This window comes from Rattus norvegicus, chromosome 11 (genome assembly GCF_036323735.1).
Source record: "Rattus norvegicus strain BN/NHsdMcwi chromosome 11, GRCr8, whole genome shotgun sequence".
In the NCBI taxonomy this organism is placed as follows: domain Eukaryota; kingdom Metazoa; phylum Chordata; class Mammalia; order Rodentia; family Muridae; genus Rattus; species Rattus norvegicus.
In genome coordinates, this window is record NC_086029.1 from 46,860,566 (window position 1) to 46,869,209 (window position 8,644).

At 49.0% G+C, this 8,644-nt stretch overlaps 1 long non-coding RNA gene across 1 annotated transcript; it reads right to left on the bottom strand.

Annotated features, from left to right (window-relative positions):
* Positions 1–1,979: 1,979 nt before the first annotated feature.
* On the bottom strand, positions 1,980–8,161 carry LOC120095564 (uncharacterized). Its single transcript, XR_005491110.2, has 4 exons — positions 7,365–8,161; positions 6,785–6,893; positions 3,271–3,454; positions 1,980–3,135 (listed from the first exon to the last, which is right to left on the bottom strand). It is a non-coding gene; the product is annotated as an uncharacterized LOC120095564 (long non-coding RNA).
* Positions 8,162–8,644: the final 483 nt, after the last annotated feature.

Consider the following 8,644-nt stretch of genomic DNA (forward strand, 5'->3'; position numbering starts at 1 on the left):
GCTTGACCACCAGGTGGAAACAGACTCATTTATACTTATGGTAGTCATGCACACTCTAAAAATGGGCTGGATACTACAGTTGCCTAGCACACCCAAGACCCTGGATTCCAACACCAAGCCTAGCACAGCAACAATGTGGTGGGGAGAAGGAAAAAGGAAGGGAAAGGGAGTGGGGGTAGGGAAGGAAAGAGAGGAAGGGGGAGGAGTCACTACACTTGTGACAGTCACCCAGTTAAAGGTACCCTGCGCATCCTCTAAAAGAGTCCACTCAGGCTCCCGCCCCCGCTCCCGCCTTCACAACCCCCAACACCACACAATCTTCACCCCAGGCTTCTTCCCCGCCCCCTGCACTCCCCTTCCCCCCCCCATAATCTTCACTCCAGGCTTCTTGCTTCCCCACTTGCCCCCTTCCTACCCTCCCTGCACAATCTTTACCCCAGGCTTCTTGCTCTGCTGGCCGCTGGTTTGTCAGGTGTCTGGGTGTGACAAACATTGCTGTCCCCATGCTGAGCTCCGACAGAATTGCAAGCCCTAGTAGTGTGGACTGTGGTTTTTCCATTTAAATTTGGATTATTTTTTTATTTGACAGCCTATTCCTTCTGACCCCTGAGCATCCTTGCTGGTGTGTCTCAAACTAAGCCCCGCCCCTCTAAATGGTTTTGTCTCTGAATCTTCCCCATTTGCAGGGTCTTGAGAGTCTTAGAGGCTCACAACTGCCTCCAACCCCAGCTCTGCATTACTCACCTCTTCTGGCCTCTGAGGGCACCTGGACATGTGTATAAACACGCACGCATACACAGATAATAAGTATCAATCTTTCCCTCTTCAGAGACCATGACTGAGAGACAGGGTGCTGTGGAGTGGAAGGGAGACACTGTGAGGAAACACATGGTGAACAGTTACACCCCTGGATTTGGTCCCCAGTACCTGAGGTGGCTTTTACTTATAGGCGGGGCGGGGGCGGGAGCCTGAAGCAGTGGAGTCACTTAAAGGATGCGCAGGGTACCTTTAACTGGGTGACTGTCACAAGTGTAGTGACTCCTCCCTCTCCCTCTCTCTTCCCTTCCCTACCCCCTCTCCCTTTCCCTTCCTCTTTCCTTCTCCCCACCACATTTTGCTGTGCTAGGCTTGGTGTTGGGTGTGCTCGGCGACTGTCCTACCCAGCCCACTTTAAAAAAAAAAATCTGACTAGAGTGTGCATGACTAGTGGGAAAGTTGCTCAGTGGGCCAAGGGCTGCCTCGCACGTATGGGGCCTGAGTCTGATCTCTAGCACCCACATGACAGGCAGACCCCCGGAAGCTTGCTGCCAACCAGTCCAGCCAACTGGTAAGTCTAAAGGTCAGTGAGAGACCCTGTCTCAAAAGTGAGGCAGAGACTGAGAAAAACACCCAGCATTGACCCCTGAACTACACGCATGCGCACACGCCATGCACACCCATGTGAACGTACACCACACAAATGCACATACACCCCCAAGGACAAACAAAAGGGTTGGCAGGCTTTGACCCTGAGGAGACGAAGAGCTCTGGTAATAAGACTTACAAACAGTAACAATTTTTTTTTTAAAGTCCAACTCTGCAATAGCCTTCCAGAGAAATCCATCTCCCATCATGCTCTCTGATATGCCCAAGGTGGACACGAAGGGTGTGAGCTGCAGCTCACATGTGAGGCCAGAGGGCCTCTCTCTTATTGTTTCTCTCTCTTTACCTCAGGCTGTCCATCAGGCTTCTGTGCAAACGCTCTCACTCACTGAGCCATCAGCCCGACTCTTAGACTCTGCTTTGGCAAAAAAGTCTCTTTGTTCTCCTACAGTTGACATCATCTTCCTTCTTATTTTTTAATTTATTTTTATTGGATATAGTTTATTTACATTTCAAATGTTATTCCCTTTCCCGGTTGCCCATCCATAAACCCTATCCCATCCCCCACACCCTTTCTTCTATGAGAGTGTCCCCCCTCCCCAACATCCCCCTTCCCGCCTCCCTGCCCTGACGTTCCCCTACACTGGGTGGCTCTAGCCTTGGCAGGACCAAGGGCTTCTCCTGATACTGGTGCCCAGCAAGGCCATCCTCTGCTACACATGCAGCTGGAGCCCTGGGTCAGTCCATGTGTACTCTTCGGACGGTCATTTAGTCCCTGGGAGCTCTGGGTGGTTGGCATTGTTGTTCTTATGTGGTTGCAAGCTCCTTTGATGTCATCTTCTAATGTCTTGCTACGGACTTTTTCTACCATGCATTTAGGCTTATGAGTCCTTAAGGATAAACTATAATGGGGGACAGCAGGAATCTGAGGGTGCACACCCTTAACCACACTCAGTGACCAGAGAGCGAAAGCCACCGTGAAGAAGGATCAAAAGCCTGTCCCTCGTGATATACGTTCTCCAACAGGGCTGAACGTTCTAAAGGTTCCATAACCTCCCCAAATAGCATTACCAACTGTTCGGGTACATAAGCCTATGGGGAGACATTCAAACCAGCACAAGCCTCAAGGACCCATCCCCAAGGGCCTCTTTCCTTCACGCAGACCCCACCTCCTACAGCTTCTACAACCTCCCAAAAGAGTGCCACCAGCTGGTGACATTCAGAATGTGAGCCTGAGGGGTGGGGCACATTCGCACCATAATGAATAGCAACCAGGTAAGAGAAAATCCTGTGCCCTTCGACAGACGCAAGGAGAACCCGGAACCAGGCCCGTGTTCAGGCGCACTAATTCCACATCACCTGGAATTAATTTTGAGGAGCATCAGACAGAAAGGCTAAGGAGCCACTTCAGATTAAAGAATCTAACGAGGCATGACAGCTGAAGGCGCAGCATCATCCTGGATCGGAGCCTGGGTCGTCGGGGCCGAAGTTATAAACGGCGTTATTTTGTAAATTGATGAAATTTGAATATAAATTCTGAGTTGGATAATAGTAGTGTCCAACAATAAATTTCCTAATTTTCGTAATCGTACTGAGGTTACGTGAGAGAGTATTCCTATTCTCAGGAGACAGACAGGGAAGAACTTGTGGGCCAGCGGGACGTGGTGTGTCCAGAGGGGCGTGGTGTGTCCAGAGGGGCGTGGTGTCTGTCTCCCCCAGGGCGTGGTGTCTCCAGCGGGGCGTGGTGTCTGTCTCTCCCGGGCTTGGTGTTTCCTATGAATCAGAGCGTCAGTAACCAGATGGGAAGGAGTGTGAACAACTGGGAGTCAGGGTGACGGTGCTTTTCTAAAGATTCTGCACATTAAAAATTACACAAAGAGGACCCGAAAGAATCCAGAGTTCACTCACTCATCGGTTTGCGTTTGCTGGTTGAGAATGAGGCCTTAGGATCTGAGAGACAGCAGTTAAGAACTCGGCCTGCTTTCACAGAGGACCTGGGCTTGGTTTCCCGTACTCGTATGGTGGCTCAGAACTGTCTGCAACTTCACTTCCAAGGCACCTGCTCAATGCTGTCTTCTGGTCTCCTCAGCTCCTGAAATCACATGGTCTGCATAAACTCATGCAAGTGCACACATATACAGATCAAGTCTTCCCCGCCCCGTGTGTGTGTGTGTGTGTGTGTGTGTGTGTGTGTATGCGCGTGTGTGTGCGCGCACGCGCATGCGCGTTTATCTCAAAGGGTAAAGTCACTTGCTACTGAGGCCAGCACCCTGAGTTTAATCCCCAGGATGCATGGTAGAAGAGATTTGACTGCCCTAGGTTGACCTCTGACCTCCATGTGAGCACCATGCACTATCCCCCAACATACACAACAATAAAAAAAACCAAACAAACAAATAAATGTAATTTAACAACTTTAATGTGGCTTTACTAGAATAATAAGTGAATGAAAGGACCCCTCACAGGAGATTATAGAACATAGACTACTACAAAGCTGTGTGACCAGCACTCAGGAATCAGAGGCAGAAGGACCTGGGGCCAAGGTCATCTCAGCTAGGAAGCCTATCAAGTCAAGCTATGCTCAGCTGGTAAGCAGGGCTTCCTAATACACAGAAGCCCTGGGTTCCTTCCCAGCACCACATGCACAGGGAGCGTTGACATGGAGCCCGGCAGGTAGAGACAGTTCAGATGTTAGAGGTCACTTGGTGTGATGGTGCCTGCCTGTAATCCCAGCCTGGTCTACAGAGCCAGTTCCAGAACAGCCAGAGCTACGTGGAGAAATCCCGTCTTGAAAACCAAAAACAAAAATCAAAAACAATTTCAAGGTCATTTTTTGGTTACATATCGAGTTTAAGATCATCCTGGGCTACTTTTTAAAGACTGCACCTGGCAAGGGACTGGGGGGGGGGAGGGTTCATTAACTTCCCTAAGTTTCACGTTTGATCATCTGTAAAGTCAGCTAGTATCACCACCAGCACAGAGAGCCTGAGGCCTGTGCAAACTAAAGGGGCAGCACACTGCCCCTCTGTAGGAAGCCCCCGTGCTCACATCTCAGTCTGCCAAGCCAATAGCCTGCCAAGCAGTTGTCCTCTGTGGTGGTTTGAACGAGAAATGTTCCCACAGGCTCCCGGGTCTGAACACTTAGTGGTGGGCCTGCCTGGGAAGACTTAGACGGTGTGGCCCTGAGAGGAAATGTGTCACTGAGCGTTGCTCTGATTTGAGGAGCTCAGCACTGCAGTTCACTCAGTCTGCTTCCTGCTGCAGCTGCCACACCTTCCCACCATGGTGGACTCTCTGGAACCTTTGCTTTTATAAATCGCCTTGGTCATCACCATTTATTGCAGCAGCCAAGAGGGACTGAAAACAACACCCTTTTGCTCAGCGGTGGTGTTTGCTGCTGCCCCTAAACCTGGAGGTGACAGAGGCTCCATGTGGCTCTGGCTTCTCTGTCCCACAAGTCCTCTCTTCCTGTGCATCTCAGATGAATCCCTTTTCCAAGTGACCATTTTTACAGAGACGCGACCCCCCTTTTCCAAACGCAGTGAAAAGGGAAGGGGCTGGGAGCTAACCTTAAAACCCAGAGTTTCCAAAATATTACAGCTGAGTCGGTCACTGTGGCCTGCACACTCCAGCTGTGTCTGACTTCTGACTCTGTGATCTGTGAGGATGAATCGAAACAAATGTTGTACTAAACACAGCTAGGAACACTGGAGATCTACCAAAGGTGCCTGCCCAATGTCAGAGAACAATCCAAATATCATCTATTCCTGGAGAGACACTAGAGACAAGCAGGCCCAGTTGGCTCTAGATTCTCTCCTTGCCTGTGTGCACCAATCAGCTCAAGCACAAGTGATTCTGGGTACTGAGTCATATCCACCAAAGACCAGGCTGGGAGGAATGCATTTGGACTTGGGAGGAGCGGAGCAGCCAGAGGGGTGCAAGTTCTTGGAATGAAAAGAAAATAGAACTTCAGCTATATGAACTTCATAGTCTGTGTGGGTTTCCTGCCTGGCGTTGAAAACAAACAGAAAACCACTGAGAGATGGGAATCTAGGCTCATTTTTTGATAGTCTCCTCAGCTGTCTACTCTAAAGACATCTCTGAATGTCAGAAAACGACCCTTGCTGAATACATCCTGGGGTGAAGTCACCCTAGATTTGGGGTGCTTTCTACAGCAGCAACTGTTGTGATAAGAAGGGGTGAGGACACACAGACATGAATCACAAGGCATGACCCTCCCAGGTTACAGCTGCAAAGGACAGGGAGGCTTCCTCCTCAGTCTTGAGAGGGAGCCTGCCGTGCCCAGCTGAGATGCTTATCCCAGGCTTCCTGGTCCCCTCAGGAATCTAAGAGAGTTCATTTCTCTTAGATATAAGCCTCTCAGTCTGTAGTCATTTCGTCCTATCAGTCTCAGGTAACAGTTCAAATTTCTTGGTGCTGGAGGTGTTGAACTGAGAACTTGAGCAACTGTTGGAAAGTGGGGAGCCAGGTACACACCCCCCCCAGGCTTTCCACTGAGACCTGACAGTATCTGCCCCTAGAGAAGAGGCAACAGCATCAGTCTGAACATGAAACAATTCTTTTTAAGGTGAAGGTATAAGTGTGGGTTAGAGTCAGGTAGGATCCAGTGTACTGATCTAACGCAAGTACAGTGGGGGCGGAGACAAGCAATAATTGAAGGCTTCATATGTCAATCACTTCCCTAATGCTGCGATAAGACACTGTGACCAAGGCAGCTTAGAGAAGAGAGGTCTATTTAGGTTATGCCCCCAAAGAAATAAATGGTGGTGGCAGGCAGCTAGGTCAGCAACTGAGAACTCGAATCTCAAACCACAGACAGAAAGCTCCCCAACAAGAATAAGTTGAGAGACCTCAGAATAAGCAAGAAAGAACAGGTATTGTCTTTCAGGATCTCCAAGGCTCTTTTCTCCTCTTTTGAACAAGAGCCTCACACTTTTATTTTGGGCTGAATGTAGAAAGGATGTGAATTGCCTATTCCCCACTGGGTCTTAAAGCAGAATTCAAGTGAGGAAGAGTCAGGGTAAAAGAAGGGAGAGGAGGAGAAGCTGGAGAGACGGCTCAGAGGCTCAGACACTTGCTGTTCTTGTAGAGGACCTGGGATAGGTTCCCAGCACAAATGGTAACTCACAACCTACTGTAACTACGGTTTCTCAGGATCTGGCGCCCTCTTCTGGCCACCTTGAACACCAGGTATGCACCACATATATATACATACATATATATATATATATATATATATATATATATATATATGCACAGGCAAAAACACTCATCCGTGAAACAGAATAAATCTGAAGTGAGGAAGTAAATGGAAACTTGCAGCTGAGCTGGGAAAATCTTTTTCTGTCCACAGTACATTTTATATGACTTTTATATTTATTTCTTAAGTGAGTGAGTGTACCTGATTCCTGAGGAGGTCAGAAGAGGAAGCTGGGCCCTCCTCCAAAACGGGAACTGTAGAATACAGTTGCGAGTTGCCACCTGGGTTCTGGGATTCAGTCTCCGGCCTTCTGCAAGAGCAGCAAGTGTTCTTAACCATGGAGTCAGCTCTCCAGCCCCATAATGCACTCCTGAGCAGGGTGCTGGACTCACACAGAAGCAATCTGAACAGATACATGTGTCGGGATTGAGGGGCGTGGGTGTTTATAAGAACTAAAAGTTCTTTTAGGCTCTTAGAACAGACTTGTTTGTTAAGATTGTGTTCTCATTTGAAAAATCATTTTGGGGTCTGGGGATATGGATTAGACGGCAAGGTGCTTGAAGCTGAGGAGTGAGGCCCGAGTTCCACCCCTAGCACCTACATAAAAGCAACCAGCTCTGGTGCTGTGTGCCCCAGTTCTAACGCTTAGAGAGCAGAGCCAGGAAGATCTCTGGAGCTCCCTGGCCAGCCTAGCTTCTTAGTCAGGGCTTCCATTGCTGTGAAAGGACACCATGACCAAGGCAACTCTTACAAGGACATCATTTAATTGGGGCTGGCTTACAGGTTCAGAGGTTCTGTCCATCATCATCATGGCGGGAACATGGTAGCATCCAGGCAGCCATGGTGCAGGAGAAGGAGCTGAGAGTTCTACATCTTCATCTGAAGGCAAACAGAAGACTGGATCACACTGGCCAGACTTAAGCATACACACACACACACACACACACACACACACACACACACACACAGTCCTCAAAGCCCCGCCTCTACAGTGACACACTTCCTCTAACAAGGCTACACCTCCAATAAGACACTCATGTGCACCTGCATACATGAAGTACCAACATCTTTGAGTTCCCTCTGTCTCAAGGGCAGATGCACCTGACCAGGTGTGACTGAGCATGGTGGGTACTTTTCTCATCTGTGCCCAAACTGACAGCTTGACAGTTCTGGCCTCTGGTTTACTGGTTCGTAGTCTTTTGACTCTGTATGCTTAGATGGATCATCATGGCAGTAGGGGAATGTCCACACCATAGCAAACAGGAAGCAGAGAGCAGAACAGGAAGTGACAGAATGCCATCTTCAATGACATACTTCCTCCCTCAGAACCCCACCTCTGAAAGTTTCCAGAACCTTCCAAAATAGTACAACCAGCTAGGAACCAAGCTTTGAACCCATAAAACTATGGGGACGTTTCGTTCAAACCATAGCACGTGTTTCACAGTGTATGTGTGGGTGGTGGACTCACTCAGGAACAGCCTGGCTGGTAGATATACAAATATGTGGGTGTCAGGGGGACCTGGAACACATAAAAGGGAAAAGCTTCCTTTCTTTTGAAAGAGTGGGGTCCCCAAGCACCCTAAGTCTGCCTACAGCCACACCCACATAGTAGAGATCTAAGTACAGCAAAATCACAGGCATCAATGAGTCTGTGGTGCAAACTCTGCCTCTCATGTTACAGGTCAGACCCTGGCCCTGGCCCTGGCCCTGGCCTCAAACACCCATCATCCGTGAGCCAATTAAACACACAAACAATAGCAACAAGCAAAAGTTTTTTTTTTCAGTGTTTCACACTGGAAAGAGACACAGAGAGGTCTGGTGACCTTTCTCCCATATCAGGGTTTGAGTGAAAAATGTCCCTATGGGCTCAGGCCTTTGAATGTTTGGTCTCCAGTTAGCTCCAGTTTGGGAGAGGTTTAGGAGGTACATGAAGCCTTCTTGAGGAAACTGTCACTGAGGGCAGGCTTTGCCCTATTTCCAGCTTGCTCTCTCTGCTTGTGATCAAAGGTGTGAGCTCCCAGCTCTGCTATGCCTGCTGCCTTTGCCTCCACGCCTCTGATA